At 44.6% G+C, this 19806-nt stretch overlaps 1 pseudogene; it reads right to left on the bottom strand.

The window, feature by feature from the left end:
• Nucleotides 1–4552: 4552 nt before the first annotated feature.
• Nucleotides 4553–5425, bottom strand: LOC140456869 (cyclic AMP-responsive element-binding protein 1 pseudogene; annotated as a pseudogene).
• Nucleotides 5426–19806: the final 14381 nt, after the last annotated feature.

Below are 19806 nucleotides of genomic sequence, written 5' to 3' on the forward strand. Positions count from 1 at the left end.
GTAGTGAAAGGGTTGGGAATTTCCTGGAGTTCCATACTTCATGGCACCCGCCATCATCGGGAAGGTTTGAGAGAATGAACCAAGCACTCAAACGACAGCTCTCTAAATTGATAATAGAAACCAGACTCCCTTGGACCAAATGTTTACCTATAGCTCTCTTGCGAGTACGAACAGCCCCAAGGAAAGATTTGGGACTATCCCCCTATGAAATCTTATTTGGATTACCTTACTTGGGAACGAATGGAGAATTGCCAATTCCCGAAACTAAATATTTGTTTTTAAAGAAGTACATACTGGGCTTGTCCTCCTCTTTGTCTTTCCTCAGGAAACAGGGATTATTGGCACAGACTCCACCCCTTGAATTCATCGTTCATCCCATCCAGCCGGGCGATTGGATCTTAGTAAAATCATGGACAGAGACTAAATTGCAGCCGGACTGGGAAGGGCCGTACCAGGCTCTTTTGACTACCGAAACGGCAATAAGGACAACGGAGAAAGGCTGGACTCATTACACGCGGATCATGGGGCCAGTGGACTCTCCCGTGGAGGAAGAAGTCTGTTCAGCCGAATCAACGCAAGATCCGCTGAAACTCAAACTAAAGAGACTTTGAGTAACAAATTATACAGTGGCGACGCGAGCAAGGGATTATTTCTGTAAGATTGTATATTAAGTCTTTTTGTGCTTCAGCATGATGTATAGAATACTGGGAATGCTTAGAGTTATGATGCTAGCTCTCTTAGTATTGGGATTTCATCAAATATCATTTTCATATGTATTATTAACGGTTCCTGAATCTGATAATCACAAGTAATAGATGCTGATGTATGCTGCTTAGGAAATTGTGGGGATGTAGATAATCAGAGACAGTACCGCAGCTCTGAGATACGTTTTAATTCCTATGGGGATGGCCTTGGGGATGGTACTTAGTATAATGGTCTCGTCACAGTACACCGGACCCCCTTCCAACCAGCTCGCCATTGTCCCGATAAAAAGTGTAACCCAATATACCTAACAATAAGAAAAACCACATGGCACGAAATAATCCTGGGGGGGGGGGGGCACCTATGAGATACAATGAAATGAAACATTTGGGATAGAAATGAAAGCAAATGGGAAGGATTTCTTGGAATATTGTTTTCGAATTAGCATAGGACGGGGAAAACGCATAGCACGACTGGGTAATAAGATACAATCTTTCACCCCTCCCACTGATCCTCAACTAGTAAAATTTATCGAGGTAAAGGACTTGAAACAGACCATTGAAATAGCAACTGGGTACGAGGATGCAAATGCTTGGGTTGAATGGGTAAAGTATATTGTAAAAAGTCTGAACAAAAGCAATTGCTTTCCATGTGTCTCCGGTCGGCCAGTGGCCCAGGTGGTTCCCTTTCTGCTCAGATGGAAGCGAGACAGGAAGGGCATGAAATGTATGATAGCCCTGTATCAGGATGAGACTGCATGGAATGATAGGAATTGTACCTCCCTATCTCCGATGTTCCCTCCCTTGGAGAAGAAAGATGCAATAGCTCCACCCCCTGTTTTCCGCTGCAGTTGGAAATCAAACATCGTGTGTGCGTAGACGAGGTACAAGTCGGTCGAAAGATTTGGGGGAGCTGAAACTATGTACAGAGATTAAGCATGTTACCGAAACGGAGAGGGGAGGGAACTACTCAGCACTGAAGGTTCCCCGAGCGGATCTGTGTTGGTACTGTGGAGGCAAAATATTGAGACCCAGGCTACCTCCAAATTGGAGAGGGATATGTGCAATTGTACAATTGGCAATTCCATTTACCCTGGCATTTGAGAAGGAAACGATAGTCGTGAAAAAGGAAGGGGTAAGAGATTACTGTTAGACCCTTCTTTCGATGATAGGATTTATCTCGATTCTGTCGGAGTCCCTAGGGGAGTACCGGATGAATTCAAGGCTCGTAACCAGATTGCAGTAGGCTTTGAGTCAGCTCTCGTTTGGTGGGTAACAATTAATAAAAATGTAGATTGGATAAATTACATTTTCTATAATTAACAGCGATTTATAAATTATACAAGAGATGCGGTTAAAGGAATATCAGACCAGCTTCATGCGACAAGTAGGATGGCATGGGAAAACAGAATAGCCCTTGATATGATTTTGGCAGAAAAAGGGTGTGTGTGTGTGATGTTAGGAGGAAGTTGTTGTACCTTTATTCCTAATAACACTGCACCTGATGGTTCAATTACTCGGGCCTTAAGGGGATTGACTACCTTAGCAGAGGGACTGGCTGAGAATTCAGGACTGGACACATCTCTTACAGGATGGCTTGAATCATGGTTTGGAAAATGGAAGGGGGTGGTGTTTGCTATCTTTACTTCCCTGATAGTAGTTGTCGGGGTATTAGTGGCCATTGGCTGTTTTATCATACCCTGTATACGAGGGCTCACCCAAAGACTGTTTGAAACAGCCTTGATGAAACAGGTGCCCCTGAAAGAAAAATGCAGAAGATAACAAATGGTAATTAAAGAAAAGGGGGAAATTGTGAGATATAGGTAAATTAATGTTACTTCTGCAATTCTGCAAATCCATTTCACAAAGTAAAATAAACTCACAACAGTGTGTAATTGTTTTAGCCACGAGCTGAGACAACAAGAATGGAAACGATGTGGAGGAAATATATAATTGTTTTTGTATTAGCTAAAATTGTATGTCAGAATGAAATGTGACTGCAAAACAATGGTAGACATTACGGGCAAGTAGATAAGATGTTGTGAGGGGATGAAGTTAAGCTAGATACGCCTGTACAAACAGTCGGTATAAACATCTGTTTCCCACTTTTACAGAGACAGAGGAACAAACCCCAATTAAAAGGGTCATAGGGATCAGAACGGCCTCGGGAAAGGAACAGATGAAGGGGGTAGATAATGATGAAGAAAGAATATGCCGAACAATGACCTACAGCAGGATGAGGTCAAACAGCCTTGTGAGGCCAGGAATCAGCATTTTGTCACAGACAAGGCCAGATAAGGCAAGAGATAAACAGGGGTAATGGGGGCCGCTCTAAGGGAAGTGGACTATGTTAGCAGGGGAGGAGCAATGTAAAACAAAAGACATCAAAACATATAAATATTATGTATGAATTGAATTTGGTGTGTGTATGTCCTCTGCCTAATAGACACTGGACATCACACCCACTTGCAAGTGTAAAATAAATGACACTAATGATTCAGATCTTGTCTCGGATTGAAATTATTGAAGTGAGTGAGCTTTGTTTCTCACAGTTCCAACTCCAAATCATCTGTATCAATTGTAAATAATTGCAGTCCCAACACTGATCCCTGAGGCACACTACTTGTCAATGATTGCCAGCCAGAACAATACTTAATTATCCCCACACTTTGCTTCTTATTCGTCAACCAATCTTCTACCCCTTACGCCATGCACCCTTATATTATGCAACAGCCTCTTGCACAGCACCTTGTTGATAGTCTTTTGGAAATCCAGCTACACCACATCCACTGTGTCCCCGTTGTCCACCTTGCTTGAAATGTCTTCATAGAAGTCTACAAGGTTGGTCAAGCATGACCTGCCCTTCATGGACCCATGCTGTGTCTGTACAATGGGACAATTTCCATCGAGATTCCCTGTTATTTCTTCCTTGATAATAGACCCAAACATCTTTCCCACTACAGAGAATAAACTGACTGGTATATAATTCCCCACGTTTTGTCCACCTCCTTTTAAAAACAGTGGCATCACTTTTGCTGTTTTCCAATCTGCTGGGACTGCCACAGAGTCCAATGAATTTTGGAAATTTACTGCCAGTGCATTTGCTATTTTTCCTGGCATCGCTTTTAGTAACCTGGGATGCATTCCATCAAGGTCAGGAGCATTTTCTATTTTTCGCTCAATTACCTCCAAACAGACTAAAACTAGCTGTTCCCTCTTCTGGGGTTACGTTAGAGCCCGGGTGTCCTTGGAGAAGGAGAACGCGGTGTCCACCAACACCCTGGAGTTGTTCAGGGAGAGGTGGGCGCCGCAGGGAGTGGAGTGTATCATTTCCCTGTCCAACTCTATTTTGATTTAGTCCCTACCTTCCCCTTCACTGTTTTGAACACACAGCTTTGCCCTTTGATGTGAAGGGCAGTGCTTGTCACTGGCCACTCGGGTGTTTTCCTATTTTCCTTTTGGTGGAAATTGAATAAAGATTAGTGCACTTTGTGTCTTTCACTGTGTCTCACACCTGCACACATGCGCCATGGGTGCTGGGGAAAAAATAAGCACTACCGCAGTTAGGCGGTAGTGTGGGGGTAAAAAAAAGCAGGAATTACCCTCCCCTTCACTGTTTTAATAAAAACAAAGAAAAAAAAATAAATAAAACTAGCTGTTCTGTAATAATGATAGTTTCCAAATCCTCACCTACCTTTGTCTCTTTGCCAATTACTGGAAAGATATCAGTATCCTCCATTATGATGTCACATATCTAAATGCTTCTTCTCATTTTCTCTGTCTTTATAGTCTGTGCTAGTTTAACTTTCTCATGTTCTATATTATTTTTCATTATAGCTCTTTTATAGCTTTCAGTTGACCTTTAATGTTTTCCCAGTTCTCGTTTTATGCTGTTTTTGGCCACATTGTACGCTTTCTCTTTCAATTTGATTTTCCAGAACAGCAACCCAATTCTCCAAGCATTTCACACACTCTTTCTTCTTGTGACGGCCCTCTCGAGCTGCTGCCTTGTTTTTCATGAGGCGGATTTCACATTTATGAGTGGTTTCTTCAGCATTCTGGGGCTGGCTTTGCAGGACTGGTGAAGATGCCATAAACATTCCCTGACCAGCAGTGGAGTTAGGAGCTGTACGGATCTGATAGGTTTTGACATCTCCAGCAGCACCTTGCACAAGCACTTGGCTGCCCGGCACAAAGATTTGCTGTCCATCAGGGCTCTGTGCATACTGTATAATGGCTGCTCCAACCTTGGCTGTAGCTGCATTGGTCATTGTTAGTGTCTGGAGTCCTGCACTCCATCGTTACCATTGTTGGCCAGCTGAATTGCTCCCCCCTATACAATAGCAATGTATTGCCCGCTGCGAGTCTGATAGATGGGTGCCTGCATGGTCATTGTAGTAATGGTTGAGACAGACTCTTCTTCTGATTTCTCCTCATCGATTTCTTGGCACACCGGGGGATCAGAAGAAAGTTCATTCAGGATTTTCCTGTACGAAGGCTGTCTCGATAGAATTTCTCCATGTTTCTGAGAGTCAGTCATGCTAAGCAGATTCCTGGGAGTGCTCATTTTCAAGTATAATAGAAATCTGAACAGTCTGAACTTGAGGGGACTGTATGACTGAGGACTGAGGTGCTTGGATTACTCCTTGGAATTGAAAAGTCTGCCCATTCGGCAATTGCACTGAAGTTACTGCTTGACTTGTTGTTGATTGGATCTCAGGCATGGTTACCTGCATGGTCACATTATATATTAATGATGTTGATGAAGGGACTGGGGGCATTCCAGCGAAGTTTGCTGATGATACGATGTTAGGTGGACAGGCAGGTTGAACTGAGGAAGTTGGGAGGCTGCAGAAGGATCTAGACAGTTTGGGAGAGTGGTCCAGGAAATGGCTGATGGAATTCAATGTGAGCAAACGCGAGGTCTTGCACTTTGGATAAAAGAATACAAACACAGACTACTTCCTAAACGGTGAGAAAATTCATAAAGCCAAAGTACAAAGGGATCTGGGAGTGCAAGTCGAGGATTCTCTAAAGGTCAACATGCAGGTTGAGTAAGTGCAGATTAAGAAAGTGAATGCGATGTTGTCACTTATCTCAAGAGGTTTGGAATATAAAAGCAGCGATGTGCTACTGAGACTTTAAAAAGCCCCATTTGGATTACTGTGTCCAGTTTTGGTCCCTACACCTCAGGAAGGACATACTGGCACTGGAGCGTGTCCAGCAGAGATTCACACGGATGATCCCTGGAATGGTCGGTCTCACATATGAGGAATGGCTGAGGATCCTGGGATTGTATTCATTGGAGTTTAGAAGATTAAGGGGAGATCTAATAGAAACTTACAAGGTAATACATGACTTGGAAAGGATGGACGCTAGGAAATTGTTTCTGTTAGGCGAGGAGACTAGGACCGGTGGGCACAGCCTTACAATTAGAGGGGATCAATTCAGAACAGAAATGATGAAACATTTCTTCAGCCAGAGAGTGGTGGGCCTGTGGAATTCATTGCCACGGACTGCAGTGGAGGCTGGGATGCTGAATGTATTCAAGGCAGAGCTTGATAAATGCTTGATGTCACAAGGTATTAAGGGCTATGGGGAGAGTGCGGGTAAGTGAAGTTGAAATGTCCATCAGCCATGATTAAATGGTGGAGTGGACGCGATTGGACGAATGGCCTTACTTCCACTCCTATGTCTTATGGACTTATGGTCTAATTTGATCACTTTCCTCAGATACCCATTGCCGAGTATGCCTTTTCATATACTCCTTCCTTTTCACCGGAATAGACCTTCGTCAAATCTGTTCATCAACTTGCCACCATAAAATTTTTGTTTCCAGTCTACTTTATCCAGATTCTCTCTCATACTATTGTAGTTCCCAGTGTTCAAGCACAGGACCCAGTTATTAGATTTTATCTTCACACTCTCCATATGTATTCTAATTCAACCATACGGTGATCACTTCTTCCCAGGGGATCCCTATCTCTGAAGTCATTAATTATTCCTGCCTCATTGCACAGGGCCAGATCTTGGATAGCTTGCTCCCTTGTCAGTTCCATTCCATACTGTTCAAGAAAACTATCATGGATACACTTAATGAACTCCTCAAGGCCACATTGACTGAGCTGGTTCGACCAATCTACATGTAGATTAAAATCACCCACGATAATAGCTGTACCATTTTTACAGGCATTAGTTATTTATTTGTTTATTGCCCATGCCAATGTGATGTAATTATTTGGTGGCCTGTACACTACGCCTAACAGTGACTTTCTTGTTAGAATTTTGACTGCATCATTCCTGTTTCACCTAATGTATGGCAATAACAACAACTACTTGCATTGTATGGAACTTTTACAATGGCAAATCTGCTCAGGTGCTTCATGGATGATCAAAACGTTGATTAAAGAGAACGATTTTTAAATACATCTTAAAAAGGAGGATAGAGAAGGTTAGGGAGGCTATTCCACAGACTTCTGCCCTTGACAGCTCCAACTGTCGAGTGATGCAGATGGGGTGGGTTGGAAAGGGAACGTGCAAAGGGGAAATGGAAGAGCGCAAGCAATGCATAAAGTCTTAAGGACAGAGGAGGTTCCAAACTCAGTCTGTCTGTCATAGAGAGTACGGCTGCCTCATGGACTTTGAAGCACTGCAACAGGTCCATGCACGTCATGACTATAGTGCTAAAAGAGATTTCTGCTTTCTTAAACAGAGTGACAGATCTTGGACTGTGGGCTTATGAAACGTCACTGATCTCTACCAAACATGTACGAGGTAGAGTCAGGGCAATAATAAGATGCTGCAACAGGAGGAGAACAGGTAACTCCGTACAAAACCCTACTCCTTCTCTTCTATTTTCCTCTCCAAAACTGAGGGAGGTCCAGAAAGGCACCTTTATATCCCACCACAACACTTTGCCCCACAATCGTGGTATATGTCTGTGCACAAGGAAGAGAGGAACAGACTGTATTGGGACCCTGAAACATTTGGTAAAGACTAAAATCATTTGGGTATTGAGAGTCCCACCAAATTGTGTGCGTTTTCTATTGTTTTTACTCGGTTCCTGACTTCCTTTGTTTTCCCTCATGAACCTGTTCAAAGTTGTTTTTACACACACCTGCACCATCTGTGAATTGAACGCCAGCCTCTCGGTCCAAGATTCGGGATATTTTCAAAGCAACACAATGCATCGACTCTAACTTCCCTTGTCCCTTAATGTTTCTGTTGCTGAGCGCCTCAATCAACACTGCAACTGGGAGGAAGGGGCGGAACTGGAGGACAGAGCAGCTTCCGGTCCTCCAACCAGAGTGAGTGAGGAGCGAGGCGAATGCATTCTTGGGAGTGAACGCTTCAGGATTTATCAGAAAGCAAACTATTTTGCAGGATTGATCATAAGACCATAAGACATAGGAGTGGAAATAAGACCATTCGGCCCATCGTGTCCACTCCGCCATTCGATCATGGCTGCTGGGCACTTCAACTCCACTCTCCCGCATTCTCCCCATAGCCCTTAATTCCCCGAGACAACAAGAATCTATCAATCTCTGTTTTTTTTTGGTTTTTTTTGTCATTTATTACAATTAACATAAATTAAGAACATTTATTAAGGGGATTGGAACTATAACACAAACCTTTGAAATTGATTATTTCAAACTAAATTAATTCTACATTGTATTTAATACAGAAGAAAAAAACACAATTGTTTGAAAAGTACATTAAATATACTTTCAATAGCAAATAAATGACATTACTTGAAAAATATTTGTTTATTGTACTGTAATAAAAAATAAATTTACTGAACTTTATTTTAACTTTCAATCCCAAAATCTTCCAAATGTTCCCTTCAGCCATAAACAAAAGGTAGAAAATCTTTAACATTAACGGTCTCTTATGTAAAATCCATGTAAAGTCCATTTAAAGTTGTCAATCCTGAGCCTTAAATTACCGGTTTACGTGTGTATTTCTGGATCAAGTTGAATTTAAATTTGTGTTGGTGGCTGCACGCTCTCGTTCTTTTGAAATTTCCATTTCAATTTTGGATTGAATTTTCTACCAATTAACTTCTACCCCTTCTGCATACTGTAAAAATCTCTTGCTGGTTTCTTCTTTTTGGAAATCCTTCAAAATTTCTTCCTGTAAGCTAGGACAGTATCAACGTGGGTCTTATATTTTACACTACATTGTGGAGCATTAAACCCCTCTTATAAAACAATGTGAGGTTTTAAAGAAATAGTTAAGATGTAACAACTCGAGTAACAAACTTATTTTCAAACTCCCAGAATGGTTGGTAATTTACATACCTGGCCGGTATGGTTAAGTTGGACCAAAAAATCTATTTGTATATGAATCAGCTCAATGACTGTAACTCGATAGAGCAATTATTAATGTATAATATTTCTCCCGTGATTATGTGCAGGTATGAATATTCTCTGTAAACTCACTGATAACCTCCGACGCACGCGCAGTGCCACATTAACCAGGACACGGTGAGACATGGAGCAGCTTTCTCCGGGTGCGGCGACGATCGGCTTCAGAGAGCGGCATGTGGGAGACTCACTGGGAGAAAGGAGCGGAGAGAATTTACAAAACGCGGACATAGGTGAAAAAAACCCGAAAAAGACCCTCCAGGCCGGGATAAGGAGATGGTGGTCTCTGTCGGGAAAGCAGCCCAGGGTCACGGCCGCCATTTGTTTGAGGGAAGAGGGAGGACGGGCCTCAGAGCCGCCATCTTGAGAAGGTCAATGTGCAGGAGGGCGGGGCTATCGTGGTCGAGGACAATCGGAGGAAAGACCAACCTTAGATTACTTCACTAAAGTCATGAATGCACCCGGTGGATTTTTCTTAACATCAGCAATTGCTTAATACTCACAGTTTTTAAATTACATCTTTTTTGAAGCATTTAATTCACATTCAATCATTTGCATTGGTGGGATTTGAACCTGTGTCCAGAAAACAGTTGCTAAGTTTCTGGATAAATTGTCTCACAACAATACCACGAGGCCATCACTTTGCTTGCTCACACGTTGCGCATTTGAGTGCAACATGAATCAAAATCTTTTCTTCCTTCACAATTGTTTGATCTTGCACTCTGGTGATATCATTTCGTATCTCTCCATGTGGTATCCCTCACTGTGTGGTCTAAGTGTTGCCTCTGTCAGTGTCCCTCGGTCTTGCAGCTACTCCAGATCCTGAGCCAACAGAATTCTCCACTCCAGAGAGACGATGGAGACTGGGATGTTCCAGATTTCTTTGCGACTCTGTACCATTTGACATGTGTAGCCCTCACTGCAACAGTCTAATTTTCTATTCTGTCGATCTCTCTGTCTCCTGTTGGTAATCAGGAAGGTCCTGACCTAATAGACTTCCCAGCTGCTGGGTGTCTCATTCATCACCTCATTGAAGATGGTTTGTCAGCCAGAGAGACAAAATGCAGGGAGATCTGAAGCCTTCAATATATCCTGCAGTGAGGTAAGATCACTCACAGTGCACAGAGCAGAGAGCAATGAGAGGGCTGCAAACATCAACTAACAGGACAAGACATAGCTATAGTGCTGGAGGGGGAGCTCAGTACAGACACACCCCAGGTTCAGTCACTGCCTTTACTGTAAGTTTGTTTTACTAAGACAACATCGGGAGTGTCACAGTTATTGAGCAGCCTGTGTTGTCTTAGTGAGCATCGGTCCAACAGAGGGGAAAACAGGCCTCCCACGAGAGGGTGGGAATGCCATCTGGGAATGTTCTGTTCTGTGTTCCCTCTCCCACACTGTATCTATGGCTTGTCTTGTGGATCAGTGTCTTCAATCATTCTAACGTTAAAAACAGTTCCTATCTCTGTACTTTCCTCCCCTCTCACCAATCACTTCACATGTTTGAAACCTGCTCCAGTCCAGACTACCATCCATATCTCTCTAACTTACTTCAGTCTCAACAACATGCCTTGTCACGATAGTCCACTCCCCCAATAGCCCAAGACTTAGGGTCTGTTTCTGTGCTGCATGACTCTCTGGCCGAAGTCATCAATGCTGACCAGGTTTCCTGTACTGAATGAGTTGCATTTCCCTGCGTTTGGCTCATGGTCCTTCAAACTTTCTCCTCTCCATGTTCCTGCACAAATGTCTTTTCCATGTTGTAACTGTTCTTGTTAATCTCATGTGCCCCTGGCAGTCCGTTCCGTATATGAACCGTCCTCTGTGGAAAATGATACCCCTCAGATCTGTCTTTAGGTCTTTGCTCTCGGTCACTCCTGAGGCCTTACCCATCCTGCTGTGGGATGCAACCTCTCCCCGGTACAGACTGCCCTTAGGCCTTAACCATTCTGCAGTGGGACACAATCCCTCACTATTACAAATGGCCCTCGGGCCTTACCCATCCTGCTATGGGACACATCCCCTCCCCGGTACAGACTCCCCTCGGGCCTGACCCATCCTGCTGTGGGACACATCACCTCCCCAGTACAGGCTCCCCTTGGGCCTTACCCATCCTGCTGTGGATTTGAGTGGGAGCAGCGCCTGAGTAAAAACGAACCCCGAAGACTACAGCTAAGATAAGACAGTTTGTTTTGAAATTACTTACCTGTAGCGGGCAGTGGTGATTTTTTTCTTTCTCTCTCTCGTCACAGAAAGAGCGGGAGCAGCAGGGGAAGTGACGTCTACCAGAAGGGCAGCCGGGAAGGACAGCAGTGAGTATATCAATCAGGAAGGCGGCTAAACCTGTAGTATCTCCCACCTACCCTCCTCCTCTGAGTTCCTTAACTGCACTGGTTTTTTTTTAAGGTAAGGATTTTCTATTTCTTTACCAGTGACTGATTAAAAAATTACTTTGTTTGTGTGTGCGTGTATATATATATATATAGGGAAAGACTATAGCAGAGAGGTAGCAGAAAGAATTCTAACTCAAACTTGTACAAAGTCACTAAGTAATTAATTAACTAAGCAGAGATGGCTTGGCAGGTGATGTGCTGTCGCTGTATGATGTGGGAGCTGGCTGATCCCATTGTGAATGGCAGTGACCACATCTGCAGCAAGTGTTGGTTGCTGGAAGAACTCCGGATCAGAATTGATGATCTGGAAATAGAGCTTCAAACACTGTGGCACATCCAGGAGGGGGAGAGTTACCTGGACTCTTTGTTTCAGGAGGCAATCACACCTGGGAGATTAAGTAATTCACATTCAGCTAGTGATCAGGGACATCAGAGTGTGACTGTAAGTGAGGCAGGTAGGGGGAACCTGAGTTCAGGAGTGGAGGAGCCTCAGCCCTTGACCTTGTCAAACAGGTACGAGATTCTTGCTCACTGTATGGATGAGGAAAAGGGCTCTGGACAGGATGAGCCAACTGACCAAGGCACCATGGTGCAGAACGCCATTCAAGAGGGGGGAGTTAATAGACAAGTAGTGGTTATATGGGATTCTATAATTAGGGGGACAGATAGTATCCTTTGCAAGCCGGATCGGGAGTCTCACATGGTGTGTTGCCTGCCTGGTGCCAGGTTACGGGACATCTCCGACCGGCTTGAAAGGATATTGGAGGGGAAGCGGGAGGATCCAGTTGTTGTGGTCCACGTTGGTACTAACAACATAGGCAAGACTAGGGTGGAGGACCAGTTTGGGATTACGAAGCACTAGGCAGGAAATTGAATGACAGTTCCTCAAGGGTCATAATCTCTGGATTACTGCCCGAGCCACTTGCCAATTGACATAGGGACAAGAAAATTAGGCAAGTAAACACGTGGCTAAGGGATTGGTGTGGGAAAGAGGGATTCCACTTCATGGGACATTGGCATCAGTTTTGGAACATGGGGGAAGTGTACCATTGTCTCCACCTGAACATGGGGGAACTGTCTCCACCTGAACCGATCAGGTACCAATGTTCTAGCGAAGAGGATAAATAGGGTGGTCAGTAGGACTTTAAATTTCTGAGTTGGGGGGAAGGGAAAGTGAAAGCAACAGGGAGTATGGAATTAAATGGAAAGATAAGAAGCAGGATAGCATGTGTCCAGGCGGATTTAAAATTGAGGCAGACTGGAAATGCAGAAAAAAGCAAGGATAACTTAGGACATCATATCACTTCCAATATCTCTAATGAGAAGAAAGTTCGCATTAAGCCACTTTACCTGAATGCTCGTGGCATTCATAACAAAGCAGATGAATGAATGGCACAAGTCATAGTGAATGATTATGATGTGGTAGGCATCAGAGAGACTTGGTTACGGGGGTGGGGGGGCGGGGTGGGTTCAGGAGTGGCAGTTAAACCTCCAAGGATTTTCAACTTCTCCAAAAGACAGGGAGGTCGGCAGAGGGGGTGGGGTTGCCTTGTTAGGAACAAAATTAAATCTATGACACGGAATGACATAGCGTCAGATGATGTGGAGTCTGTGTGGGTGGAATTGATGAACCACAAAGCCAAAAAAACCATAATTGGAGTTGTGTACAGACCTCCTAACAGTGGTCAGGACCAGGCACTCAACATGTACCGGGAAATAGAGAAGGCATGTCAGAAAGGCAATGTCACAGTGATCATGGGAGACTTCAATATGCAGGTGGACTGAGTAAATAATGTTGCCAGTGGATCCAAAGAAAGGGAATTCATGGAATGCTTACAGGATGGCTTTTTGGAACAGCTTATCATGGAGCCCACAAGGGAGGAGGCTATTCTGGACCTAGTGCTTTGCAATGAACCAGATTTTATAAAAGATCTTAAAGTAAGGGAACCCTTAGGAAGCAGCGGTCATAATATGGTAGAGTTCAGTCTGGAGTTTGAAAGAGAGAAGGCAAAATCGGATGTAATGGTGTTACAGTTAAATAAAGGTAATTATGAGGGCATGAGAGAGGAACTGACAAAAATAGACTGGAAGCAGAGGCTAGCGGGGAAGACAGTAGAATAAAAATGGCAGGAGTTTGTGGGTATAATTGAGGACACTTTAGAGGTTCATTCCCAAGAAAAGAAAGATTATCTGGGGAGGGATTAGACAGCCATGGCTGACAAAGGAAGTCAGGAAATGTATTAAAGAAAAAGAGAGATCCTATAAAGTGGCCAAGAGCAGTGGGAAATCAGAAGATGGGGAAGGCTACAAAAACAAACAGAGGATACCAAAGGGAGTAATAAGAAAGGAGAGGATCAAATATGAAGGTCGGCTAGCCAGTAATATTAGAAATGATAATAAAAGTTTCTTTCAACATATAAGAAACAAATGACAGGCAAAAGTAGATTTTGGGCCGCTTCAAACTGATGTTGGAAGGCTCGTGATGAGAGATAAGGAAATAGCAGGAGAAATTAATAAGTACTTTGCGTCAGTTTTCACAGTGGATGACATGAGTAATTTCCAAATTTAAAGGGAGTCAAGGGGCTGAGTTGAGTATGGTTGCCATTACAAAAGAGATAGTGCTAAAAAGCTAAAAAGTCTTAAAATTGATAAATCTCCTGGCCCCGATGGGATACATTTTAGAGTTCTGAGAGAGGTGGCTGAGGAAATAGCGGAGGCATTGGTTGAGATCTTTCAAGAGTCAATGGAGTTAGGGAAAGTCCCAGATGATTGGAGGATTGCTGTTGTAACCCCATTGTTCAAGAAAGCATCAAGACAAAAGATGGAAAATTATAGGCCAATTAGCGTAACCTCGGTTGTTGGTAAAATTCTAGAATCCATCATTAAGGATGAGGTTTCTAAATTCTTCGAGCAGAGTCTGATTAGAACAAGTCAACATGGATTTAGTAAGGGGAGGTCATGCCTGTCAAACCTGTTGGTATTCTTTGAAGAGGTGACAAGTAGGTTAGACCGGGGAAACCCAGTGGATGGGGTCTATCTAGACTTCCAAAAGGCCTTTGATAAGGTGCCGCACGGGAGGCTGCTGAGCAAGGTGAGGGCCAATGATGTTCGAGGTGAGTTACTGGGATGGATTGAGGATTGGCTGTCTGACAGAAGGCAGAGAGTTGGGATAACAGGTTCTTTTTCGGAATGGCAGCCGGAGACGAGCGGTGTCCTGCAGGGTTCAGTGTTGGGGCCACAGCTGTTCGCATTATATATTAATGATCTGGATGAAGGGACTGGGGACATTCTAGCGAAGTTTGCAGATGATACGAAGTTAGGTGGACAGGCAGATAGTCTTGAGGAAGTGGGGAGGCTGCAGAAAGATCTAGTCAGTTTGGGAGAGTGGTCCAGGAAATGGTTGATGGAATTCAACGTGAACAAATGCGAGGTCTTGCACTTTGGAAAAAAGAATAAAAGCACAGACTACTTTCTAAATGGTGAGAAAATTCGTAAAGCCAAAGTCCAAAGGGATCTCGGAGTGTTGGTCGAGGATTCTCTAAAGGTCAACATGCAGGTTGAGTCCATGATTAAGCAAGCAAATGCAATGATGTCACTTATCTTAAGAGGGTTGGAATATAAAAGCACCGTTGTGCTACTGAGACTTTATAAAGCTCTGGTTAGGCCCCATTTGGAGTACTGTGTCCAGTTTTAGTCCCCACACCTCAGGAAGGACATACTGGCACTGGAACGTGTCCAGCGGAGATTCACACGGATGATCCCTGGAATGGTAGGTCTAACATATGCGGAACGGCTGAGGATCCTGGGATTGTATTCACTGGAGTTTAGAAGATTAAGGGGAGACATAATAGAGATGTACAAGATAATACATGGCTTGGAAAGGGTGCATGCTAGGAAGTTGTTTCCGTTCGGTGAGGAGACTAGGACCTGTGGACACAGCCTTAGAATTAGAGTGGTAAACTCAGAAACTCAGAGACATTTCTTCAGCCAGAGAGTGGTGGGCCTGTGGAATTCATTGCCGCAGAGTGCAGTGGAGGCCGGGACGCTAAATGTCTTCAAGGCAGAGATTGATATATTCTTGTCTCGAAGAATTCAGGGCGAAGGGAGAATGCAGGTAAGTGGAGTTGAAATGCTCATCAGCCATGATTGAATTGCGGAGTGGACTCGCTGGGCCGAATGGCCTTACTTCCACTCCTATGTCTTATAGTCTTATGGTCTTATATCTGCGGGAGCACTTGCACAGTAGGTCTGACAGATGGAGAGTGTTATAGCTGCTGAAGCAGTGGCAGAGATGGGCTGACAGATTTTGACTGATATCGCTGCTGGAGCAGTTAAACAGTAGGCCTGACGGATGGGGAATGATGCAGACGGTAGAGTGTCAATAGAGTAGGCATGAGGGATGGGGAGTCATATAACTGATCTAGCAGGTATAGAAAATGCCGGACATATGGCGAGTGATATCACTGCTGGAGGAGAAACAGAGATCCCCTGATTGACAGAGATATTGCTGCTGGAGCAGTCGGAGAGTCGGCCTGAGAGATGGGGAGTAATAAAGCTGCAGGAGCAGTTACAGAGGAGGCCTGACAGATGGTGAGTGATAAAGCTACTGCACCAGTAAAAGAGCAGGCCTGACAAATGGAGAGTGTTACCGCTGCTAGAGCAGTCACAGTAGTCTTGAGAGACGGGGAGTGATATGGCTGCTGGAGCAGTTGCAGAGTATGTCTGACAGATGGGGAGTGATACAGCTGCTGGAATAGTTACAGAGTAGGCTGGACATTTGGGGAGTGATTTAGTTGCTGATGCACTTGCAGAGAGCGGGTTTTGAGAAGATTTGTAGCGCAGGTGGAGGTTTGGATGTAGATTTGCTCGTTGAGCTGAAAGGTTAATCTCCAGACGTTTCGTTACCCTACTAGGTAACATCTTCAGTGGATCTCACGCGAAGCAATGCTGAACATTCTTGCTATTTATATGTTTGTGTTTCTTTAGGTTGGTGATGTCATTTCCGGTGGGGATGTTATTTCCTGTGGTGAAGTCACGTCCTGTTGCTTTTCTCAGGGTGTGGTAGAGGGGGTCTAACTTGATGTGTTAATTGATAGAGTTCTGGGTGGAATGCCACTCTTTTAGGAATTGTCGTGCATGTCTTTGTTTGGCTTGTCTTAGGATGGATGTATTGTACCAGTCGAAGTAGTGTTCTTCTTCTTCCGTATGTGAGGATAGTAGTGAGAGAGGGTCATGTATTTTTGTGGATAATTAGAGTTCATGTATCCTGGTGGCTAGTTTTCTGCCTGTTTGTCCAATGTAGTGTTTGTTACAGTTCTTGCACGGTATTTTGTTCATTTTGCTCATTTTCCGCAAAGGGTCTTTCAAGTTCATTAGCTGCTATTTTGTGTATTCGTGGGTTTGTGGTCTACCATGATGTCCAGGGGGCTGAGTAGTCTGGCATTCATTTCTGAGATATCTTTGATGCCGGGGAGAGTGGCTCGAGTTTCTCGATGTGATTTGTCTGCTTGTTTGGATTTGTTGCTGAGCAATCGGGAGACTGTGTCCATTGGGTACCCATTCTTTTTGAATCCAAGGTATAGGTGATTTTCCTCAGCTCTGCATAGTTCCTCTGCATTGCAGTGTATGTTGGCTCGTTGCAATAATTTTCTGATGCAGCTTCGTTTGTGGGTGTTGGCATGATAGGCCTGACTGATGGGGAGTGATCTAGCAGCGGGAGTATTTACAGAGTCGTCCTAATAGGGTGTGATACAGCCGCTGAAGCAGTTACAGAGTAGGTCTGAGTGATGGGGAGTGACCTAGCTTCTGGGGCAGTTGCAGAGTAGGCCTGCTAGATAGGGAGCGATATCGCTGCTGGACCAGTTACAGAGTCAGCCTGACAGATGAGTGCATAGGTGCGAGAGCAGTTACACAAAACGTCCGACAGATGGGGAGATACATAGCTACTGGAGCAAGTGCATTGTCGGCCTTGCAGATGGGGAGTGAGATCGCTGCTGGACCGGTTACAGAGTAGCCCTGATTGATGTTCGAGATATCGCTGCAAAGGTATTTACATACTATTCCAAAGAGAAGGGGAGTGATATTACTGCTGGAGAAGTTACAGTGTAGTCCTTATACAGGAGGAGTGAAATATCTGGTCGAGCAGTCACAGAGTAGGCACCACAGATAGGGAGTCATATACCTGCTGGAGCGGTTCCACAGTCGGCCTCACAGATGGGAATTGATATTAATGCTGGAGCAGTTACAGACGAGGCCAGACAAATGGAGAGAGATGCATGTACTGGTGCAGCTACAGTGGAGGCCTTACTGATGTGGAGTGATCTAGCTGGTGGAACAGTTACACAGTAGGCCTTACAGATGAGGACTGATATTGCTGCTGGTGCAGTTACAGAATAGGCCTGATAGATGGGGAGCGATATAGCTGCTGGAGCAGGTACAGGGTCGGCCTGACAGATTGGGAGTGATGTCGCTTTCGGAGCAGTTATGGAGTTGACGTCACATATGGGGTGTGATATAGCTGTTTGAACAGTTGAAGAGTAGGCCTGATAGACTGGGAGTGATGTCGCTGCTGGAGCAGTTAGAAAGTAGGCCTGATGGAGGAGGAGTGATACTGCTGCTGGAACATTTACAGAGTAGGCCTGACATTTGTGGAGTGATATATTTTCTGGTGCATTTACAGAGTAGGCCTAACAGATAGGGAGTGATTAGCATTCTGACACAGTTACACGGTAAGCCTGACAGATGGGGAGTGATATATTTGGTAGTGTATTTGTAGAGTAGGCCGAACAGATGGGGAGGGAGTAACTTGATGGAGCATTTCCAGAGTAGGACTTACAGATGGGGAGTAACCTCAAATGTTGTAGCATTTGAATAGTGACCTGACAGACTGGGATTGATTTAGCTACTGGAGCAGTTAGTGAGTAGGCATGACAAATGTGGAGTGATAGAGATGCTGCAGCAATTACCGAGTAGGTCTGACAGATGGGGCGTGATATAGCTGCTGGAAGAGTCGGCCTGCTGGGTGAGGAGAAATAAAGCTGCTGGACCAGTTGCTCATTCAGCCTGACAGAGATGGAGTGATATCGCTGCTGGAGCAGCTACAGAACAGGCCTGATAGATGGGCTGTGATGTAGTTGCTGGAGCAGTTATAGTGTAGTTGAGGGGTGCATAGGTTAAGTTACTCTATTTTGCATTAGGAATAAGTCTTGGCACAACATCATGGGCCTATGGCCCTGTTCTGTGAGGTACATTTCTATGTTCTATGCAGGATTTAGAAATGGGGAATAATATATCTCTTGTCGCAGTTACAGAGTTGGCCCGACAAATGGGAAGTGATGTAGCTGCTGGAGCAGTTACAAAGAAGGCCAAACAGATGGGGAGTGTTATCGCTGCTGGAGCAATTACAGAGTTGGCCTGCTGGATGTGGGGTGACATAGCTGCTTGAGAAATTAGAGAGTAAACATGACAAATGGGGGTAATATATCTGCTATAGCAATTACAGATTAGTCCTGACAGATGGGGCATGGTCTTGCTGCTGGTTCAGTTGCAAAGGAGGCCGGACAGACGGAGTTGAATAGCTGCTGGGACGGTCACAGAGGAGGCCTGCTGAATGTGGAGAAATAAGGCTGCTGTACAAGTTTCAGTTTCGGCCTGACAGATGGGGTGTGTTGTAGAAGGTGGAGCAGTTTCAGTGTAGGATTAAGAGATGGGGAGTGATTATCTGCTGAATCTGTTGCAGACTAGGCCTGACAGATGGGGGGGATAGACATGTTGGAACAGTTAGATAGCAGGTCTGAGAGATGGGGAGAGGGTTTTTTTCTGGAACAGTTTCAGATTAGGCCTGACAGATGGGGAGTGATACTCATGCAGGAACAGTGAGAGAATAGGCCTGACTGATGGGAAGTGATATAGCTGCTGGAGCATTTGAAAAGTATGCCTGTCCACTGGGGAGTATACAGCTGCTGGAGCAGTTACAATGTAGGCCACAGAGATGGGGAGTGATATAGCTGCCAGAGCGGTTACAGATTAGGCGTGACCGATGTGGAATGACAGCGCTGGTGGAGCAGTTATATAGTAGGCCTGAGAGATGGACAGAAAGACAGGTGCTGGAGCAGTCGCAGAGTTGGCCTGTTGGATGGGGAGTGATGTAGCTTCAAGAACAGTTGCAGAGAAGGCCTGATAGATGGGGATTAACAGTGCTGTTGGAGCAGATACAGATTAGGCCTGACAAATGGGGAGTGACAAACCCGCTGGACGAGTTAGAGTAGGCGTTACATTTGCAGAGTGATAAACCCGCTGGTGGTATTTCAGAGGAGGCCGGTCATTTGGGGAGTGATATAGCTGCTG

This window comes from Chiloscyllium punctatum, chromosome 31 (genome assembly GCF_047496795.1).
Source record: "Chiloscyllium punctatum isolate Juve2018m chromosome 31, sChiPun1.3, whole genome shotgun sequence".
NCBI lineage: Eukaryota > Metazoa > Chordata > Chondrichthyes > Orectolobiformes > Hemiscylliidae > Chiloscyllium > Chiloscyllium punctatum.